We start from the raw sequence: 23,723 nt of genomic DNA, 5'->3' as shown, positions 1-23,723 counted from the left end.
GAGGAGCTGGCCAAAGTTGACAGGAACGGGACACTAGCAAGGATGATGGTGGAACAGCAATGGCGGGTATTTCTGGGAATAATCCAGAAGATGCTGGATCATTTCGTTCCAAAGAGGAAGAAAGATTCTAAGGGGAGTAAGAGGTGACCGTGGCTGACAAGGGAAGTCAAGGACAGTATCAATTTAAAAGAGTGTCGTATAACATAGCAAAGATGAACAGGAAGCCAGGGGATTGGGAAACTTTTAAATTCTTCCCACCACTTTCAACAGAAGGTAACTAAAAAGGCAATACGAGGAGAAAAAATGAAGTACGAAGGTAAGCTAGCCAAGAATATAAAGGAGGAAAGTAAAAGCTTCTTTAGGTATGTATAGAGGAAAAAATTAGTGAAGACAAATGTGGGTCTCTTGAAGACAGAAACAGGTGAATTTATTATGGGGAACAAGGAAATGGCAGACACATTGAACAGGTACTTTGGTTCTGTCTTCACTAAGGAAGGCACAAACAATCTCCCAGATGTACAAGAGGCAGAGGATCTAGGGAGACTGAGGAACTGAAAGAAATTTGCACTAGGCGAGAAATAGTATTGGTTAGACTGATGGGACTGAAGGCTGATAAATCCCCAAGGCCTGATGGTCTGCACCCAGAGTACTCAAAGAGGTGGCTCTAGAAATTGTGGATGCATTGGTGATCATTTTCCAATGTTCTATCGATTCTGGATCAGTTCCTGTGGATTGGAGGGTAGCTAATGTTATCCCACTTTTCAAGAAAGGAGGGAGAGAGAAAGCAGGGAATTATAGTCCTGTTAGCCTGACATCAGGGGTGGGGAAGATGCTGGAGTTGATTATTAAAGATGTAATAGCGGCGCATTTGGATAGCAGCAACAGGATCAGTCCAAGTCAGCATGAATTTACGAAGCGGAAATCCTGCTTGACTAATCTTCCGGATTTTTTTGAGGATGTAACAAGTGAAATGGACAAGGGAGAGCCAGTGGATGTAGTGTACCTGGACTTGCAGAAAGCCTTTGATAAGGTCCCACGCAGGAGAATAGTGAGCAAAATTAGAGCACATGGTATTGGGGGTAAGGTATTGACATGGATAGAAAATTGGTCAGCAGACAGGAAACAAAGAGTAGGGATTGTCGGGTCCCTTTCAGAATGGCAGGCAGTGACAAGTGGGATGCCACAAGGCTCGGTACTGGGACCACAGCTATTTGCAATAGACCATAGACAATAGACAATAGGTGCAGGAGGAGGCCATTCGGCCTTTCGAGCCAGCACCGCCATTCAATGTGATCATGGCTGATCATTCTCAATCAGTACCCTGTTCCTTCCCTCTCCCCATACCCCCTGACTCCGCTATCCTTGAGCTCTATCTAGCTCTCTCTTGAATGCATTCATAGAATTGGCCTCCACTGCCTTCTGAGGCGGAGAATTCCACAGATTCACAACTCTCTGACTGAATATACATTAATGATTTAGATGAAGGAATTAAAAGTAACATTTGCAAATTTGCAGATGACACTAAGCTGGGTGGCAGTGTGAACTGTGAAGAGGATGCTATGAGGATACACTGTGACTTGGACAGGTTCGGTGAGCTGGCAGATGCATGGCAGATGCAGTATAATGTGGATAAATGTGAGGTTATTCACTTTGGTGGCAAGAATGGGAAAGCAGATTATTATCTGAATGGTGTCAGGTTAGGAAAAGGGAATGTACAATGAGACCTGGGTGTCCTTGTACATCGGTCACTGAAAGTAACCATGCAGGTACACCAGGCAGTGAAGAAAGCTTGTTGGCCTTCATAACGAGAGGAGTTGAGTATTGGAGTAAAGAGGTCCTTCTGCAGTTGTACAGGGCCCTGGTGAGACCACACCTGGAGTATTGTGTGTAGTTTTGGTCTGCTAATTTGAGGCAGGTCATTCTTGCTATTGAGGGAGTGCAGCGTAGGTTCCCAAGGTTAATTCCCGGGATGGCGGGGCTGTCATATGATGAAAGAATGGAGTGAATGGAGCTTGTATTCATTGGAATTTAGGATGAGAGGGTATCTTATAGAAACATATAAAATTATTAAGGGATTGGACATGCTAGATGCAGGAAACATGTTCCCGATATTGGCGAGTCCAGAACTAGGGGCCACAGTTTAAGAATAAGGGGCATGTCATTTCGAACTGAGATGAGGAAAAACTTTTTCACACAGAGAGTTGTGAATTTGTGGAATTCTCTGCCACAAAAGGCAGTGGAGGCCGATTCACAGGATGCATTTAAAAGAGAGTTAGATAGAGCTCTTAGAGCTAGTGGAATCAAGGGATATGGGGAGAAGGCAGGAACGGGGTACTGATTGTGGATGATTAACCATGATCACATTGAATGGCGATGCTGGCTCGAAGGGCAGAATGGCCTACTCCTACACCTATTGTCTAGGTATCCATGTATCTATGTATCTATCAGCCTTTCCAAGTCTAACTATCTCCAGTCTCTCTTTGGGCTACCATTACTTATCTGCTCCTGAGTAAAAGATCTTGATCTGAAGCAGTAACTGTACTTTTCTGGCCACAAATGCTGCTCAACATGCTGTGTATTTCAGTTCAGTTTAGTTTATTATCACATGTACCGAGGTACAGTGAAATGCTTTGGTTGCGTGCTAACCAGTCAGTGGAATGACAATCCATGATTACAATCGAGCCATTGCAGTGTATAGATACATGATTCTGACCTCATTTGGGTTTTTTTCATATTTTCTGTACCTGCTATTTTATTTCCAGTTTTGACGATTGGTGTTTCAGTTCATTGGATAGACAAAACATACTCCAAGCTTGAAAGTATGGCAAATTATTTGATACTTCAGCAATTGAACAGTCTCCTGGTGTTCAAAACTCTTATATCCTGCAGGAATAAGATATGTTTGCCTATTTCTGCACAGGTATTTTTAAATGTATAGCAGCAACAACGTACATTTATCGAGTGCCTTTAACATAATAAAAGTATGAGGCTTCACAGGATCATTGTCAAACAAATTTTTGCACCAATCTACCTTTAGAGATATAAAGCAGATGAACAAATGTTTGGCAAATGGATATACGTTTTACAAAGTGACTTGAAGTTGGAGAGAGTGAAATAGGAAAACCCTTATTATGCTTCAGATTTAGATGCAATCCACTTTCTGGATTGCCATTTGCAAAAATCATTCTTTGCAAAACTGCCTATCCCCGCAGTCTTTCTTTAGTCTAACCATCTCTCTCTGTTCACGTTACATAGGTGCACTAATTTTGAGAACATTTTAGGTGAAGTGCTTTTGAAAGGAAATTAGGAAACAGAGAAAATTTAAATTAGACATGCCTTTTAAAATTGAAAAGAGTTAGTAATCAAACATCGGCAGAAATAAAAAAGTGAATATGAGCTAGATGCCATTCAAGGCATGCCATTTTCTGACCCTTCTTCAAGGGTCTCGACCCGAAACGTCAACCATTCCTTCTCTCCAGAGATGCTGCTTGACCCGCTGAGTTACTCCAGCATTTTGTGTCCACCTTAGATTGTCATCTACATTAGAGAGCCGAAAGGTTTCGATGAAGGCAACTAATTGTTCTGCCAATTTGCAAACCAGCCTTCTATGGCAAAGAATTCCACAGATTCACCACCCTCTGACTAAAGAAATTCCTCCTCATCTCCTTCCTAAAAGAAAGTCCTTTCTGAGGCTATGACCTCTAGTCCTAGACTCTCCCACTAGTGGAAATACCCTCTCCACATCCACTCTATCCAAGCCTTTCACTATTCTGTACGTTTCAATGAAGTTCTCCCTCATTCTTCTAAACTCCATCGAGTACAGGCCCTGTGCCGGCAAATGCTCATCATATGTTAACCTACTCATTCCTGGGCATTTGGAGGTAATGATGCTGTTCCCTGGCAACTACTGGTTTTGAAGTCAGGGGCAAAGTTGCGAAGATATGTTTTTGTCGATGATCTACATAATGGTCACCATGCATTGAGGAGAGTGCAAATGTTTAAAGTGGTGGATGGAGTACAAATGAAATGTATTTTGTTCTGAATGATACCAAGTGTTTTTTTTAAATGAACGCATCTATTTGAAAAAGGACGTTTTCCAGACACATCAATCTAGTTCTGCAGGGAGTGGGAAGCTTTGAGCAAGTGAAACGGTAAGTTGCTTGATGTGGAATACTTGGCCTCTGAACGGCTTTTCTATCCACTTGAACTATGGGCCAATATATTTCATGTTTCTGTTTTCTTATAACATAGATGTCTATTCAGCCCATTGAGTCAATGACAGCTCTCAGCGCAATCCCATCAATCCCATTGTTTCGGAAGGAACTGCAGATGCTGGTTTATACTGGAGATAGACACAAAGTGGTGGAGTAACTCAACAGATCAGGCAGCATCTCTGGAGAAAAATGGTGGGTGACGTTTCCAGTCGGAATCCTTCTTCAGACCTCAGGAGAAAAAGGATGGGTGGCATTTCGTGTCGGGTCTGAAGAAGGGTTCTGACTTGAAATGTCACCCATCCATTTTCTCCAGAGATGCTGCCTGCTGAGTTACTCCAGCACTTTGTGTCTACCATCAACCCCATTTATCACACTTCCCACTAATGTATTCTCTCTTTCATCCACCCTGATTCTCCCATCAGCCTCGGACATAAAAAGTAATTTACATTAGCCAATTAACCTAGAAACAAGCATGTTTTGCTTTTAGTTGAGAGATACAGCATGGAAACAGGCCCTCAGGCCCATCGAGTTCGCGCCGACCAACGATCACCGGTACATTAGTTCTAACCTACACACTAGGGGCAATTTACAGCAGCGAATTAACCTGCAAACCTACTCGACTTTGGAATGTGGGAGGAAACTGGAGCACCTGGAGAAAACCCATATGATCAAAGGGAGAACAACAAACTACGTATAGACAGCATCCATAGTCGGGATCAAATCCGGGTCTCTGGCGCTGTCAGGCAGCAGCTCTACCACTGCACCATTGTGCTGCCCTCTTTGAAATGTGGGAGGAAACAGGCTCGCATATGAGGAACACACATGAGCATAAGGAAAATATGCAAAGTGTGCATAGATAGTACCCGAGGCAAGGATTGGAACTTCAGGTCAGGCACAACTGGAGCTGTGAGGCAGCACTGCGGACTGTTGTACTGCTGTTGCTGCTCGTTGAGTTTCATATCAATCGTGACTCCCCCAGGTAATTTTGTTGGCAGGGGTTCAGCAAATTAATACCTTCTTATTTCAAAGGAAGAAGGATAGAGGATCACAGCTCAGATGGTCATTTTTTAGGTTAGAGATGCAGTGCGGAAACAGGCCCTTCGGCCCACCGAGTCCTCGCCGACCAGCAATCTCCGCACATTAACACTATTCTACACACGCTAGGGACAATTTTACATTTACACCAAGCCAATTAACCTACAAACCTGTACATCTTTGGTGTGTGGGAGGAAACCGAAGATCTTGGAGAAAACCCACGCAGGTCACGGGGAGAACTGTGACAAACTTCATACAAAGAGCACCCATTGTCGTGATCAAACCCGGGTCTCTAGCACTGTAAGGCAGCAACTCTCCTTGTTTACATTAGTGAGTGTGAATATTATTGCTGCTCAAGGGTGCATAAACTGTCTCTTTATTTGAATAATTATGAACCACACTACATTCTGCACTCTTGCTCTTTCATTGGTGCAAAATATGGAAAGACTGATCTATCTGCTGAGAGAGCTCAGTCGGTGATACCAGCCAGAGGATCCCTTGCCCATGTTTGAACTGATGCCCAGGATACTTCATTATACAGTATAGCATACTTCATTGTATGGCATCAGTCTACTTCATTGACTTCATTGAGTCAATTATAAGGAGTCCGAATGGTTGCATTTTGAGAGTATGATTATGTTAGGCTATTGCATGATCTTTGCTCATTTCAGCACACCTATAGATTTAAACAAACAGTACTTTGGAGAGCTGTTCACCTCCAACTTTGTCACTTACTCCACCCATCCACCAATCAACCCCCCTCATCTATATCCACCCATCAGTTGACAGAATTTGGCCTGTCCCCACCTCTATTTCCACCTTACTTCCCCCATTTTATACAAGGTTGAAGAAGGTGGGATGGCATGGTGGCACAGCGGTAGAGTTGCTGCCTTACAGCACCAGAGACCCGGGTTCCATCCTGACTGCAGGTGTTGTCGGTATAGACGGTTTGTATGTTCTCCCCGTGACCTGCATGGGTTTTCTCCGGATGCTCTGGTTTCCTCCTACACTCCAAAGGTGTAGAGGTTTGTAGGTTAATTGGCTTCGGTAAAAATTGTAAATTGTCCCTAGTGTGTAGGATAGTGCTAGTGTACGGGGATCGATGGTCGGCGCGGACTTGGTGGGCCGAAGGACCTGTGTCCGCATTGTATCTATAAACTAAAGAGCCCCAATGAGGAATTCCCTCTCCAGAAGCTGCTTGACCTGCTGAGATCCTCCAACGCTTTTTGAGGAAGGTCTGAAGAAGTGTCTCGATCCAAAACGGCACCTATTCCTTTTCTCCAGAGATGCTGTCTGACTCGCTGCGTTACTCCAGCTTTTTGTGTCGATCTTCGGTTTAAACCAGTGTCTGCAGTTCCTTCCTACACATACACTCCAGCACTTTTTGTTTTGCTCAAGATTCCATCAGCTGCAGTTTCTTGTCTCTCCAGTTTGATGAGCTGATTGATTTGGGTACATCTTTGTATTCTCCAAACCTGGTGGCTTGCGAAATGCCCGGTAGGTTGTTTGGTTTTGTTGTTAAAGCTTTGTTACAATGGAATTATTTATAAGTCTCTTTCGTTGGCAGGGTAATGAGAGTTAACCCCAGTACTGAGTATCAGAGTCAGTAAGTTCAGCAGAGTTTTACAATTATTCAGTATTTTTACAGCCGCTATTGGTGATAACAGCAATTTTCATCCCAGATTTATTTAATTAACTGATTTTAAATTTCCCGACTGCATGGTGACAATTGAAATTATATCAGTGAATCATTGGGTCTGTTCATTTCACCTGGAATATGTAATAGACACTATAATGCAAATATTCCAATATGTCAAGAATAACATTGGTTAAATGCGTATAGATTTTGGGGGAAATTGAATACTACAGGAATAATAAAATGACTAAAATACTATATATAAAACTATATTTGAATTAGGGGATATAAAGCATTTTTTCCACTGTCGTCAATCGCAATCATTTATGGATTTTGAATGTGAGCTGATAAAAGGTTTAACTTTTCAAAAAATACATATTTCACAATCAAATACTCAAATATAATTTTTGTCAGTTTGTTGCCTTTTACAGGATGAGACATTTTAAATTTTCTTAAGTTATATTTTCGAAAGGAATGGTTAAAATTCCATTTTGTGTGCTGGCAAATGAGCTGCTGTCCACCGCTGATTACTAAATCTTTGATTGCGCACGCTGAGGCCAGCTAATGCATTCCTTGAAGGCGACATGATCTTGAAGGTTACCCACAGATAGTCAGAAGAGACCACTTACACCTCCATCACTTCAAAGACTTCACCATTTTCATTCTCCAGCTTCTATCGTTTCTGAACTTGCCAGCGTTTTGAAAGTCTGTTATAGACATCAGATCGACCCTGTGCAATCACTTAATCCCTGGGATTCAGAAATACATTTTCATTTCATAATTGAGGTAGAACTCAGTTTCCCATTAGTGACATTATTGGTATTTCAGTCTTTGGTTTTCAGCATGTACATCTGCTTTCACTAACATTTTCAGATTATGCTTTTTAGATGCCTTGTTTAGATACCTCGGATGAGAAGAACGGAACTAAGTCAAGTCAAAATTTGATTCTGCAGCAGGTCAGCCATTTATTATAGGATGCTGTTATTATAACATGCAGCAATCAAAGTATATCGCATGCAAAAGCTTTACTGTACACCTTCCTAAGATTAGTAAATGAATGTGGCCACATTATTGCAATTATCTTTGGAAAGTGAGTTAGGAGGACACAGATTTAACATTTTAAGTAAAAGGAAGATAATTTTCTACAATCGGAGCTACTACAGGTTGGCACTTCAATTTTTGGTAGATGTACGGCTGCTCCTGATATGCTCCAACTCACCCTTCATTAAATCTTGTTTCCAGGCTGAGAATGGGCAAGTAACTGCTGTAAAGTTGCATTCAATGTGTCCGCCCTAATAATGGCCATAAAAAACATCGCAACTCTGATTGCGGCCAAGGTTTTTCTTCAAGTGAGCAAGTGCAAATTCTACACCTGGAGTCTTGATCTATAGAATACTTAACTAAATCATTGAGTGATTAATTGCATTCTACCCATATGACCAAAGTGGGTATTCCTTTGTTTATTGAGCACTTGCAGGAGTCTGTAAAGGAGCAAGGATCTGAGGATGTAAGGAGTTTAGTTTAGTTTAGCTTATTATCTCGTGTATCGAGGTACAGTGAAATGCTTTTGTTGCATGCTATCCAGTCAGCGGAAAGACAGTACATGATTACAATCGAGCCATTTACAGTGTGTAGATACATGACAAGGAAATAACGTGCCTGTTGCAATTTTGCCTCTGGTAGGAAATATTGCTGGGATAGGGGAGGACCCTTCGAACTGGCTTTGCCATCCAATAATATCACAAGGAACAGTTTCGACTACACTTTCCTGCATGATCACAGTCATGAACATATTTAATTATTCAGTTTCCATTGCTCTCTTGGGTAGATGAATGTCAAGGATTCATGATCACCTGAGAGAAGAAATCTCTCATCAGTCCCATCTTAAATGGGTGACAACATATTCTAAAGTTAATATGGGTTTATTATTATTGTCAAGTGTAACGAGATACAGTGAAAATCTTTGTTTTGCATGTTATTCAGGCAAATTATTCCACACATGAGTACAATCAAACTGTACATGAATACAACAGGTAGTGCAAAAAGAGAAAGGAAACAGAGTGAAGTGCAGAATATAGTGTTACAAGAGGAAGGAAACAGAGTGCCGAGTATAGTGTTACACTATAAACTATCTCTTTGGTGCTCGCTTCCCCTAGGGGACAAAATATATTCTCAGCATCTATCCTGTCAAACTCCCTCAGAATCTGTGATTTATGAAGATCACCTTCTTCGAAACTCCAGTATCGGCCCAACCTGCTCCACCATCCCTCTTAAGGCAACTATTTCATTTCAGTAAACGATCTCTATGCTACCTGCAGAGCTAATGTCTTTCTTATTAAATAAAGAGACCAACACTGTCTATAGTACTCTCCCTCCCACCACATTGCAATGCAAACCATAATTTTAATACTTTTTTTGATTACTTGATGTATTTTCAAGCTAACTCTCTGTGCTTCATATGCGGGAACATCTAAATCTAACAGTGTAACTGCATTTTAGAGATACAGCAAAAACGTTATCAGAGTGTCCGTATTTGGAGCAGGATAGGAAATTTCCTCCTTGTGGGGAAATTGCAAAAGCTCTTGCAGAATTATCTCTTTCACCTTTCACCACAGGTGAAGTTGTGGAGGAAGGCAGCAAGGAGAAGCCAGTGAAATACTGGCCGGAGAGCCTAATGTCAGTGGATAGCAAGATGTTGGAGATAATTCTTAGGGACAGTATCTACCTGCATTTGGATAGGCGGAGGTTGATTAGGGATAGTCAGTATGGGTTTGTGCATGATAAATCACATTCAGGTACATGGATAGGAAAAGGTGAGAAGGACATGGGCTAAACGCAGGCAAGTGGGACTAGTGTAAATGGGGCATGTTGGTTGGCATGGGGAAGTTGGGCTGAAGGACATGTTTCCATGCTGTATGACTCCATAACTGTATTTACCAAGTAGCTGGCTGATTGAATGTCCAATGAAAGTTTTGTAGTCACGTCTTATTTCTTGTCTTTTGTGCAGTTTTTTTTCTGTTTTCATGGATATTTTATGTGTAAGTTATGTATAACATGTATAATTTATGTTTTTGTGTATTGTCTGAGTCTATATGCATGTGATGCAAGCAAGATTTTCATTGTACATCACAACACTTGTGCATATGACAATAAAACCTGGCCCTAAATATTTTCCAGCTTTCTCCACCTTACTAAATCTAGATTGAAGAAGGGTCTGACCCAAAAAAATCACCTGTCCATTTCCTCCATTGATGCTGCCTGACCTGATGAGGTACTCCAGCACTGTGTTTTGCTTCAACTGTGCTGAGTATCTTCTTCACTGTCACACCCCACCATATGTCTCACCTATCTCCAGCTTTGTGACTCATATGACCTTTCATTTCTCCCTACTCCTTGATTTGTGGCCTCTTATACATTCCTCTTTACTTTGTATCAATATTATTGGCTCTATCTTTAGATTTCAAGAATCTGGAAATGGATCAAGGGTAAGTATAGAATCAAAGCAATGATCGTTTCTCAGTTAACAATATAAGAAGCCTCAAGAGACTGAATGGTCCATTCCTTTGCCTAGTTTCCTATTTTCCTCAACTATTCCACCTCTGCATAAGAAATAAAAACATAAATGCTGGAAATTCTCAGCAAAACAGGTGACTGCTGTGGAATAGAAAAAGTCAACATTTCAGGTTAGATATTCTTTATCTTTCTCTTTCCATAGAACTGATTGACGTGATGAGTTTCCTTTTCAGTATTTTCTGTTTTTATCTGAGATCTACAGCATATTTTTTTATTCTCATCTGCCTCTGCATCTTTCATTATGATCTTCATAAAAATCCTCCAATTTAACCAAGCTTTTGGTTACCATCTTGAAATGATGTTTTGAAGATCAGATTATCTGAGTCATTATATCTTTATGGAACTTTTTCAAAATTGTTATCAATTCTTTGCCAAAGGTTTCTAAAAAATAACATCAAACTGCTTATCAATCAGTTTTTAAATACTGAAGTTTATTCATCAAAGTTGCATTTAACATATGTTAAAGCACAATCCCTATTTATTCACATTACGCAATAAAATGCATTAAGTTTGATAATTTGTTTCCCAGATACATCATAATAGCATGTAGTAATCTTATGTTAAAGCACCAAGTGTGGGAATGTGAATGTGACAGATGTGCCGAACTACCTTTACAAAGGTGATTATGAATGGTAACATTGTGCACCTCCCTTGTGATCTCAAAGCCTTTTCCTATTCATCACATTCGTATCATTCTCTTCCATATGCTTTGTTGTTGCACATAGGCAGACCTGAGGGAATAGCATGCAGCATTGCATTTCTGTGTTATGTGAACCAATCAAAAATGAATCAACAGATGGTCCTTGGCTGAAACTATAATCTGCATATTATAAGCATTACAGGCTTTTAAAAATCACGATTAGCACATAATGAAAGAGCAATAATTTATATCAGAAAATAGCAGAAACCTTCCTCCATCCTGTATAGGAAGGAACTGCAGATGCTGGTTTAAACCGAAGATAAACTCAAAAAACTGGGGTAACTCAGCGGGATACGCAGCATCTCTGGAGAGAAGGAATGGGTGACATTTCGGGTCAAGACCCTTCTCCAGTAGAGTATTGCCATACCTGAGCACATCCCCGATTAGCAAATTGTACAGAAATATTCTACTGATCCCACAAGCAAGAGGTGCCTTGTTTTGGCACCATTTTCAAAGACCAGTTCACTCACTAGATATTTTGAAGTAGGTACTGAGTATTAGGTATTGCCCATTCCAGGCAAGCCCCAGTCTGCTGCTGACCTTCAGTTGTCACCTTCCCTTGGATCTGCAGGTCGACCTGCAAGCCGACGTCCCTCTCCTCGCCCATACATCTTTATGCCCCGCTGGGGCCTTCTGCAGGTGACCTCGAGGGAGTGATAGGCCAGACCCTGGTTCCCTCTCCTCTCTTGCTGGCCTCGCTGCTCACCCGTCACATCCGCCGTTTTCCATCGTGCCACGACCTCCGGAGTACAGAGACCTCTGCTCTTCGGGGGATGAGCACAGATGGCTTGGCTGTCTCCTCCTTCCAGGCCAAGTTCTCCGAGCAGGGGCCAGCTTCCCCCTGTAGGCCACGCCATTCTGGGAGCTTCAAAGGCAAAAGGGTAATTTTGTTCCCATTCTGCAACGAGTAAAGATCCACTGACCATGAATGAACGGGGAGATCAGGTAACATGCAGGATCTGAAATTTGCAGATCTCTAAAAAAGATGCCAGCAAAGGCAATGGCTCACTCCCATCATGTTGCTGGCAGGATCTGAGATAAAGTTATGTCTGGTTTGTTTTACCAAGACACAAAAATTATATCTGGTCGCAATTGTTTCAAATTTTGGAACATAGACAACATCCATTCACTCATCGTTATTTACAAGCTTAAAGGAGAGTTTGCCATTTACAGTATCCCTGAGGTGATTTTTACAGATCACGGACCATAATTCAGTGCAGCCAAATTTGTGGAGTTTTCCAACACCCAGCAGTTAGATCACTGGACACAATCACCTCACATTACCGAACTGATAAAGAAGGATGACACATTACAGACAACTTTTGAACTTTGCCTTCTACAACAGCCTAACTCAAGGGATGATGATCCAGCCAATACAGAGATTTGCAAGTAAAGTACTAGGATTCTTTTCCCAATTACAGAGCATTTACTGGAATCAAAGTTGCAAAAATGAGGATATGGCAAAAAGAAGATAGGCTTGCTTCTCTTAAAGTCTTGCCACTGGTAAGAGTTGGAGACACAGTGAGGGTGGACCCCACATCGGACCAAAACAGCTGAAAGAGTTGCTGCATCACCGCGTCAAAGGCCTCGGTTCAATCCTGATCTCGGGTGCTTTCTATGTGGAGTTTGCACATTTTCTCTGTGACCGTGTGGGTTTCCTGTGGGTGCTTTGGTTTCCTCCCACACCCCAAAGATATGCGAGTTTGTTCGATTGATGGTTAGCATGGACTCGATGGGCTGAAGGGCCTGTTCCCATGCTGTATCTCTAAATATATAAATCCCTGACTTGGCAAATGGCAAGGGTGACTTGACACACATCATATCTTCTTGCAGCGAATGTCGTGGCAACCAGGCCTGCCAACCATGCATGGTCGGGTCCCTCTTCGTTCTCAGCGACCCCCTGCTGGGTCCCTCTTTGTTCTTGGTGGTTCCCTGACATGGTGTCAGAGTGAAGTAAAGAGACACAGTCATTGTGCACGATTGTTATTCTCTTTATTAAAAAATGGACGTAGCTTATGAAGCATCAGTTGTGTACTCTTTTAGGAGTTGTACATGTAACCAACTGCTCTGTGTGCCTTCACCAATGCAATAGTTAGTATTGAGATTGTTGGAAATGGATGTCTGTCTTCGAGTAGTTACACAGAAAAGACACTCTCTTTCACTCTTTCCCCCTGCGCCTCTCAGTAACTCCAAAGGCGTACAGGTTTGTAGGTTAATTGGCTGGGCAAATGTAAAAATTGTCCCTAGTGGGTGTAGCGGGGAACATGTAGTGTTAATGTGCGGGGATCTCTGGGCTGCGCGGACCCGGTGGGCCAAAGGGCCTGTTTCTGCACTGTATCTCTAAATCTAAAAAAAATCTAATTTATTTGTTTAATAGCATACATAATCAGCATTTAAGCATATCACTTCTGAGCATTCAAGGCAGGATTGCAGGTTGTAGGATGTATTAGGCATGATTTTTCATAAACTCACGGTGCACTTTTCTGTTGCACTAGGACACCATCGCACTGCAGCACGAGGGTTGGGAAGCACTGATGTTTGCAACATGGCTCCATTTCCTCTCCTACTTTCTTGTACAAGTCATAATGTACTCCGTTATTAAATTCAACTCTCCAAAAACAATACACATCAGACTGATCAATAAGACTAATGGAATGTCTGCCATGCTTGAGGCGCCTTGATTCTTACAACACAACTATGATGGTACCGCCAACTGATAAAAATAAACCTGAAAATGGCAGCCACTTAAACTCTTGCTGTTATCTAGAGCACTTTAGACTGACATAACAATGACACAGAAAATTTATACTCTACATCATGCTTTTTTCTAAAACGCGGTGTTGCTACTTCAATCAGTAATGTGGTAAAGTGGCTCATTTATATCTCTGTAAGATGCATTAGTTCCTGAAATTGTATGCCATGCCCTATGTGCAAGTAAAATATGCTACATTTGTGCAAATTTTGTAAATTAATAGAATTTGAACCAATTTTTCAAATGAATTTATACTAATGAAACAACTAGAGCTAAACCTTCTTTATCTCTGCCTATGCCACAAGTGTAGAAATACAATTTAGTAGAGGGCTCTGTTTTATCAGAAGATGTCACCTCAGTGCAACAATTAAGTTGTGGGAGTTGGGCTGCTCGTTGTGTAGAGAAAGTGTGATGATCCTATTCTAGAATAACTTACCTACTCTCAACGACAGGACGTCTAACTCAACAGAAGCAACAGAAGTTTTGGGGTACTCAGGGTGCTGTCCAACACCAAAAGAATACCCAAGCACCCTTCAGGTACATGACCCATGCTTTTCTCAATAGACAATAGACAATAGGTGCAGGAGTAGGACATTCGGCCCTTCGAGCCAGCACCGCCATTCAATGTGATCATGGCTGATCATTCTCAATCAGTACCCTGTTCCTACCTTCTCCCCATACCCCCTAACTCTGCTATCCTTAAGAGCTCTATCCAGCTCTCTCTTGAATGCATTCAGAGAATTGGCCTCCACTGCCTTCTGAGGCAGAGAATTCCACAGATTCACAACTCTCTGACTGAAAAAGTTTTTCCTCATCTCAGTTCTAAATGGCCTACCCCTTATTCTTAAACTGTGGCCCCTTGTTCTGGACTCCCCCAACATTGGGAACATGTTTCCTGCCTCTAATGTGTCCAACCCCTTAATAATCTTATACGTTTCGATAAGATCTCCTCTCATCCTTTTAAATTCCAGTGTCTCGAACTGCAGAGACACATAGTTATATATTTTAAAGAGAGGAACAAAATTAATGAAGAAATTATGGCTTATTAAATGTTTACACAGGAAAAAAAAACATAGGACCTGGTTTAAAAGGTAATGTATATTTTTGCAGCTGACAACATTCATCAAAGTAAAAATTAGGAGCCATTCAAAGTTAGTGGTAGTAATTGCACTAGACCATGAAGCTGCAAAATATATATTTAATTTTTTAATGCAAACAAGAAGTAGAATGATAAAATATTAAACCTCATAGACTAATAAATCATGTGAACAATTGATAACGTCTATTAGTAACAACAGTTTAAAAGCTAATGAGCCTTCTAGCAGTGATCATAATGGAGGGATTGTTGCACTTGCAAAGAAACTAGTGGTGGAAACGACAGTAAGTAACATGAGATAACAAGGAAAGGAGCAGCAATGTTTGTTTACTGGTGCTAAATAGTATTCTTAGCTTTAAAAGAGCCAAGTATTTCATTCAGGTGAATTGTGGAAGTTGTACTGCAAAAGGATGTGACACTTGTAACATGTTCACTCCTCAATGTTAATGCATATCGAAGGGAATTTTAAGGTTGAAAAATAATCTGGTGTAGCAGATTTATTCTTGGAAAAAGATTACATTTATATATAACACAGAAGAAACAGAACAAATATTGCACCACGTAGCTCTTGAGTCTCTCTGCCATTCAGTAAGCTCATGCCAGTTCATTTACTTAATTTCTCCTCAAACTCTTGATTGCATTAAGTCCAACAATCTGGATCTTAGGTATGATTATACTGAACAATAGGATCATCATTCTTCCAGAATAGGAACTCTTAAAAATTAACAATATTGTACATAACAATCATTTACATTGTATGGAAAAGTTTTGTGCCGTTACACATTTATTTTAGTTTAGTTTAGAGATACCGCGTGGAAACAGGCCCTTCGGTCCACCGAGTCCGTGCCGACCAGTGATTCCATCACACCAACACTATTTAACACATACTACAGACTATTTACAATTTTACCAAAGCCAATTAACCTACTGTATGTCTTTGGAGTGTGGGAGTAAACCAGATCGCCTGGAGAAAACCCACACAGTTCACAGGGAGAAGTTACAAACTCCATACAGACAGCACCCGTGGTCAGGATTGAACCTGTGGCTCTGGTGCTGTAAGGCAGCAACTCCACCGCTGTGCCACTGTGCCGGCCCTATTTAGGCATCTTGGTGAGGCATCAGTCCTTGGTTTCTTGGGTTAAAGAAATAGATGGTGAGATGTCCATTTCTCTGCCTCTCCAGAAACACACGCTCACGCTCAGGCCTGATTTCATCATGGTGATGGAAGTATTTCATTTCCAAACCTGACAATGTAAGATGAATGGCAGCAGAAGAAGTAGCTGCACTGCAGGAGGGGCAAAGTATATGGTGCTGCACAAATTACTCATCTTGTCTAATTTGATAAATTCATAAAATTGTTTGTTTGTTAGTATAAAAGGAATAACCTGAGTTGTGAGACAGCATGTCTTCGACTACCATTTATCTAGGGTTTGTAAAATAATCCAGATGAAACACATTTGACCAAAAAGTTGACAAATGAAAGGTAACCCAGTCACTGCCTTCCCCATCACACCCCATGTACTTTGATGCTCGGATGGATGCTGTGAAACTCCCATCACAATCTTGCTGCCTCTCCAGATGAATGACCAAAGTAAGGAAACTGAATAACAAGCTCTTCTCTGCAATCACGCAAATGCTTCTGAGTGCATATATACATTGTACACAAGCATACATAGAAACATAGAAACATAGAAAAATAGGTGCAGGAGCAGGCCCTTCGAGCCAGCACCGCTATTCAATATGATCATGGCTGATCATCTAAAATCAGTACCCTGTTCCTGCTTTATCCCCATATCCCTTGATTCCTTTAGCCCTAGGAGCTAAACTCTCTCTTGAAAACATCCAGTGAATTGCCCTCCACTGCACCTGATATCGGTATTGGTGGCTGTGAAAGTACCACATTGTCATTATTGGTGGCTGTGAAAGTACCAAATTGTCATTACCAAAACCAAACCTCACTAATATCAAGGAGTGAAATCTGAATATCAAGCAGAGAATTCTATAGATTCACAACTCTCTGGGTGAAAAAAAAAATCTGCATCTCAGTCCTAAATGGCCTACCCCTTATTCTTAAACTGTAACCCCTGGTTCTGGACTCCCCCAACATCGGAAACATTTTTCCTGCATCTAGCCTGTCAAATCCTTTAAGAATTTTATATGTTTCTGTAAAATCCCCTCTCATCCTTCCAAATTCCAGTGAATGCAAGCCCAGTCGACCCATTCTTTCACCATATATAATTCCTGCCATCCCGGGAATTAACCTGGTGAACCTACGGTGCACTTCCTCAATAGCAATAATTTCCTTCCTCAAATGAGAAGACCAAATTTGCACACAATACTCCAGGCGCAGTCTCACCAGGACCCTATGCAACTGCAGTAGGACCTCCTTGCTCCTAAACTCAAATCCTCTCGCAATGAAGGCCAACATGCCATTACCTTTCTACACAAACCTCTTTTAAAATGGAGTCAATATACATTTTGTAGATGTTAAACCGACTGACAAAGCTGGCATCTATTATTTTTCGATAGACACAACGTGCTAGAGTAACTCAACGGGTCAAGCAGTATCTGTGGAGAAAGAACACACATGACATTTTGGTGAAGAAGCGACCTGGCCAGAAACATCACCCGTCCTTTTTCTCTAGAGATGCTGCTTGACCCTCTGAGTTACTCCAGCACTTTGTGTCTATCTTTGGTATAAACCAGCATCTGCAGTTCTTTGTTTCTATATTTTATCTATTGTTCTTGTTGGTGTTTAGTCAATTACAGAGGGCAATGGAGTCTCAGCAAGACACCAGAGAAGGATAACAGATTTCACTCCTTGATATTAGTGAGAAAGGTTTGGTTTTGGTAATGACAATTTGGTACTTTCACAGCCACCAATAATGACAATGTGGTACTTTCACAGCCACCAACACCGATATCAGCTTTTATTCTTGATTTTTTTTTGTACTTGAATCTAAATTCGCCCATTGCCAAGATAGGATTCAAACTCATGTCTCTGGATGATTGGTCTGGCTTCTGAATAATAGTCCAGTAATTCAACTAATGGTACAAAATGCTCTCAAAATTCGAAGGGTCCCATCAATGCTTCTCTCCATTCACCACTTTGCAACCCCCTCCCACCCCCCCCCCGCCCCCCTTCTCTATTCCCAATTTTGCCTTATACGATACCATTGTTGTATAATGTGCAGTCAGTGGAAGAGAACCCAATTTCCATGTAATCGAAGGGGAGCTGTACAGAGATATCATATTTCTAGAAATATGACAAAGTCTAGCATCCACAATTGAGTAGAGGTGAATCAGGCAGTACCATAGCTTATGGAAGGACCATTTGGAAGTCTGGTAACAGAAGGGAGGAAGCTGTTCTTGAATCTGATGGTGCGTACTTTCAAGCTTCTGTGACCTTCTGCCTTTTGGCTTAATACCCTAACTGTAAGGTTATAGTTTCTGCTTTACTTCATCAACTATAAGAACGATATTGGGCAGATGGGGATAATAAGTCTTGGAAGGTTGACTGAAGGGATCCGGATGGAATGGAAAAGTATGACAGCTGGCTTCCTGCAATATTCTATGGTTTAGCTGGACTTCAGTCACAGTTGCAACCAGAGTGGGTTGCCAGTTGATTCCAAGCCTATCACATTATCTTCGCCACATTTCACTAGCCTAATCTAACGTAACCCTGGCTCATGTACTCAAGTCGGATCCCACACCCCCCAAGGAAGAAGTCAATAAGATGTTCACAATGAGGCCTCCAGAAGTGCGAAAACCGCAAGGGCAATCATGAAGATCCCTTTAGTTTTCTCTGGTCTCAGCAAAGAGCCTACACAACGTTGCTTCAATGCTGAACAATTCTCTGCCCATTACAAGACTGAGAGGCTGGAATCCAAAAAGGACAAAATTTCAGCTTATAATTTAGCTCTTCTGTGTCATACTTGCCGAATTATGTCTCAACAGACAGTGCTATTAGTGTTCTTTATCCATACTGCGCGACTTAAAAAAAATTGGGGCAATGATCTAACGTACTTTTGTGCAAAGCCACTTCAATAGCTTTGCATTTAGTAATGTGTTCTTACTGAGTGTTACATCCTGGGAAGTAAAGTGGATTGATATCAGTCATTTGCCCTATGCTATAATTGCTTTGCAATTATTGGTGAATAAAGGTAAATCATTGTTTAAAATTAGCACTGCTTGTTTCTTGGCCAGAAGCCATTTAAGAGTCTCAGTTGCTAACAGGGCAAGCAAGTTTAACACCATCGTCATAGCCTACAGGCTTGAATTCAACAATTTCAGGCTGTTCCTGTCACCAGTATCAGATTTCCAACATTCAATTTATTTTCTCTTTCCTCTTATTCATCTTCTCCCATTGATGCTTCCCCCTAGAAATACCATTCATAATGTGCAGATGGCAGATCCACCACTGAGTTGATTTCTATCCAATCACAAACTTTCCCTTTAGATTCTCCAATCCTCCCTCCCACCTTCCCCACCCCACTCCCCTCCCGCTTCTTCTGCAACTTATTTTATTTCTAAATTTTCCCAGGTCCGATGAAAGATCATCAACATCTTTATACTAATACTCTAGTTTGTTTGTTTGTTTGTTCCTGAACTCCAGCCAAAACGGTACATGATAGCGCAACCATTTTAGGCCCACCTTACTCACTTTGGTGCTAATGGAAGAAGTTTCATTGAAATCGGTGTTATATTTTTAAAGTTATTCACATTTTAAAGTTTAAATCTATCTCCTAGGGAGGGATGGGAAGGGGGAGGGGGGCAAGGGGGGGAGGGAGAGGCAGGAGGGAAGGGACGGAGAGAGGGGCAGGGGAGAGGGGAGGGGGGAGTGGGGGAGGAGAGGGTGCTGCACCAATGCAGGAATGGTTTGGGCCCAACGGGTCCACTTGGTCTAGTGATACATGAACTGTGTTTCTCTCCCCACAGTTGCTGCCTGGCCAGCTGATTACTTCCAGTATTTTCAGTTTGTATCACATGCCATTCTGATTCTACATATAAATGAATTGAAGCAATTTGCAGGGCACATACTGCAGTGCAGATCAAATCAGTAATATTAAGGTTTTCATTTTTAAAAGATTAAAATTGATCATTGACAGATTTTTGAATTGGGATTGATGATTTTGAGCAGCACTGTGCAGCGGAGTAGCTGGTAACATAGAAACATAGAAACATCGAAAGTAGGTGCAGGAGTAGGCCATTCAGTACTTCGAGCCAGCATCGCCATTCAATATGATCATGGCTAATCATCCAGAATCAGTACTCTGTTCCTACATTTTCCCGATATCCCTTAATTCTGTTAGCCCTAAGAGCTAAATCTAACTCTCTCTTGAATACATCATGGTAGAGCTGATGCCTCACAGCGCCAGAGGCCAGAATTTGATCCTGACCTCAGGTGCTGTCTGTGTGGAGTTTGAATGTTCTTCCTTTGACTGTGTGGGTTTCCTTCGAGTGCTTCAGTTTCTTCCCACATCCCAGAGACATGTGGGCTTATAAGTTAATTGCCCTTTGTAAATTGCCTCTGGTGTGTAGAGAGTGGATGTGAAAGTGGGATAACATAGAACTAGTACGAACAGGTGATCGATGTTTGGCGTGGACTTGGTGGGCTGAAGGGCTTGTCTATGTGCTGTATCTTTTCAATCAATCAATCAATCAATCAATCAATGCATTTTAAGTTTTGTGCTTTTCCTTTTTTTAAATTTTGCATATTGGTAATATTCATGAGTCTGAACTACCAGATTCATAAAATAGGACAGAGCCAGAAAATTCTCAGTAATGATTTGGCAGGAATATAAAGCAGTAGCTTGACTAAAAATTGTGTCAATAATTGTAAATTGGATGCCATGCTGAGTTCTTTACTCAGGAACCTGTGGCAACTGGTTCATTTCTGCTTTTCCAAAGCCTCCTCGTAAGTAACAGATTCAGGATTTTCAGCAAAGGGCTACTGGATGTGTGGAGCCATTATGGACAGCAGGGCCTTAAAAGTGCAGATGTAGCTATGCCTGCTCTTTGAGATGAGCAAGGAAAAATATTTTTCTGCGTGAAATTACAGTAATTTGGAAGCTAAGAACAAAGCCAAACCTTTCTAAGGTTTGCTCATTTAAGTCATGTCAAGGAAGGTAATCCAAACATTATTATATACTCTCTTCAGTAACGTGGAATAAAGGCTGCTTGGAAGAAGTTGACAGAGTAGATGAGCTATGAGGGTGGTGTTCAATTTCCAGAAGCTTATCCAGCTACAATAGAATTTAAGTAATCTTTTGCACAGATCTCCAATCCCATGACATCACTGTAATCTGGAGTGTACACATAGTACCTTTCCTTTAATCACCTGCAAATCCTCATGGAATGTTTTCAATTTTTGCACATATTTTTCCTAGGAACGTCTTTATTTTTTGGTATGGTAAATTTAAAGATTCTTCTAATACCCTTCATATCGTTTGGTGATATGAGTCAGAGGGTGGTAGTGAAGAGTTGTTTTAGATATTTTTGCAGAGGCCTTTGACCAGTGGCGCGTCCCCTGATGTATGGCATAAATATTAACGATTTGGATGAGAATATAGGTGGCGTGAATAGTAAGTTTGCAAATGGCACCAAAATTAGTGGTGTGGTGAGCAGTAAAGAAGGTTGTCCAAAATTACAACAGAATCTAGATCAACTGGGTCAAGGAATAACAGACAGAATATAACTTGGGCAATTGTGGTGTTGTTGCATTTTGGTAAATTAAGCCAGGATGGGACTTATATATTGGACAATTTTGTTCTTTCACTTTTGGGATATTAATATAAAGTTGGAATTATCAAACTTTTCTCCATTGAGAATTAATCCGTTGCACACAGCCAATCATAGTTCAGCAACATTTAACATGAAACTCACAATCTAACGTCGAATATTTAGCCGCGCGAAGATTTGAACAATTTCTGAGCTCAGATTTCTGTGGTCAGCAAACCTACCCAGACTACAACTGATGACATTTGGAGGGAAAATGGTTCATTTTGAAATTTTATATCAGCATCTGTATTATATTCACATCAACAACATGGGACCTACATATTCCTATTTTTAATAATCAGAAATATTGACAAGAAAATTGGACATAAAATAAATAATTTCAACATTTCATGTCGTATAACCAAGAAGGCTGTGGATCCTCAGTCACTGCATATTTTCAAGGCAGAGAATGATTGATTTTAGCATCAACACATTCAGTAAAATTCAGATCTATATATGAATTCTGCTGGACAAAAGGTGAAACACTATTGTGCACGATAAATGGAGTATAAGCAACTAGAGAACAAAGCAACGAATCACTGCAACTTACAAAAGCAATGGCCACAATATTAAATCATTACAGGCAAAACATAAATTAAAATCTTGCACTTTGGTACAATAACCAAGTAAGCTATTCATCAACCTACTCAGACATCATTATTGCTAACTTTGATTTTTTTAAATAATGGACATTGCCTAATGAAATCCTATAATTGTTCAAATGGCATAGAAAATGTGAATATTATTTCTGAATAAAGATCCTCCTGCTTGGTTTGTGATCCAATTGGCAGGAATTCATATAATATTATATTATACAATGGTCTGTTTTTGTGTTTAATAAAACGCACAAAGATCATTCAAGCAAATGTCATCAATAAAACCTACATAGGCACGCTGAAATAAAACGCTGTTGGTACAACACTGAAAATGCAGCTCCTTGCAAAATGCAACAAGATCTGCATTACAAAAATGTTGCTGTAACAAATTTTTGTTTTGCTCAAAATATTGATTAAAGAAGCACATAATAATTAGGTAATAGCCAATATTTGCTGTTTGGCGTCAAATGAAGAAATATATTAATTTAGTTTTAGATTTTTTTATCACCTTTCTTTCTAATTTCCCCAAATAACATCAATATATTTTCAATATATTTTCTGATAGTAATCGAGGCTCTATCAGGGACTTTATACTATGCAAACTAACAGCATAATTTATTCCTATATTATACAAAAAATAATAGAACGATAGTGAGATTGAGGACACCCATTTGAAAAAAAAATCCAAAGTGTTTCTTGTGTGGAAGAGATTAATGTAGAATGTGCTTCACATTCTTGTTATTGCATATTCTACATGCTGTCTTTGAGAGTTGTACACAAAGTCTCAAGCTGAATTAGCAGACCTTTTTTTTCATCCTTACCTACCACAGAGGTTGGGCGAAGGAGGCCATACCAAAGGGGTTGCAGAGAAGAAAGGGCTGCCAAAGTGTGAGAAGTGTTGGAATCCAGGTATCAGACAGCCTGGAGCAGCATCCTGACAACCAGTCACCTTGTGTCAAGCGCCACAGGGTAATGTTGGTGTCTCTAGGCATTTTGCAGAGGAAAGGAAGTGTGACAACAATTGCTTGAAAAAAAAAGAGGTGGAGAGCTGGGAGGTATTTTCTTGCCTGGTGAGCACAAAACAAGCAGTTGTCATGCTTCGTGTAACCTTTACTGAGAGAGAAAAAAAAGAAAACTCTCCCAGGGCCAAGCTGTCTTCACACAGCGTCTTTGCTGGGATCACTGCCTGTGGGTCACACACATCCCCTGTTCTCCTTAACTCTGGCTGAGGCTGGATATATAATGAGTATCACATTACATGTGGATTAGATTTGTAGAAATCCTGTAATTCAATAGGTACCTGCCTATTCTCTCCTGGCGTCAGCCTGCCTGCACTGTGCT

General features: G+C 40.8%; 1 protein-coding gene across 3 annotated transcripts in view; it reads right to left on the bottom strand.

Moving 5' to 3' along the window:
* The window catches only part of LOC144599251 (insulin gene enhancer protein ISL-1), an 83,108-nt gene extending 59,860 nt beyond the window's left edge, over positions 1–23,248 (bottom strand). For all 3 annotated transcript variants that reach the window (XM_078410041.1, XM_078410031.1, XM_078410017.1), the window contains exon 1: positions 23,204–23,248. The gene's annotated coding sequence lies outside the window, so the exon portion shown is untranslated. The remainder of the gene's footprint in view (positions 1–23,203) is intronic.
* Between the last annotated feature and the right edge of the window lie 475 nt (positions 23,249–23,723).

This window comes from Rhinoraja longicauda, chromosome 1, assembly GCF_053455715.1.
Source record: "Rhinoraja longicauda isolate Sanriku21f chromosome 1, sRhiLon1.1, whole genome shotgun sequence".
NCBI lineage: Eukaryota > Metazoa > Chordata > Chondrichthyes > Rajiformes > Arhynchobatidae > Rhinoraja > Rhinoraja longicauda.
This window is presented reverse-complemented; position numbering and strand designations above follow the sequence as displayed.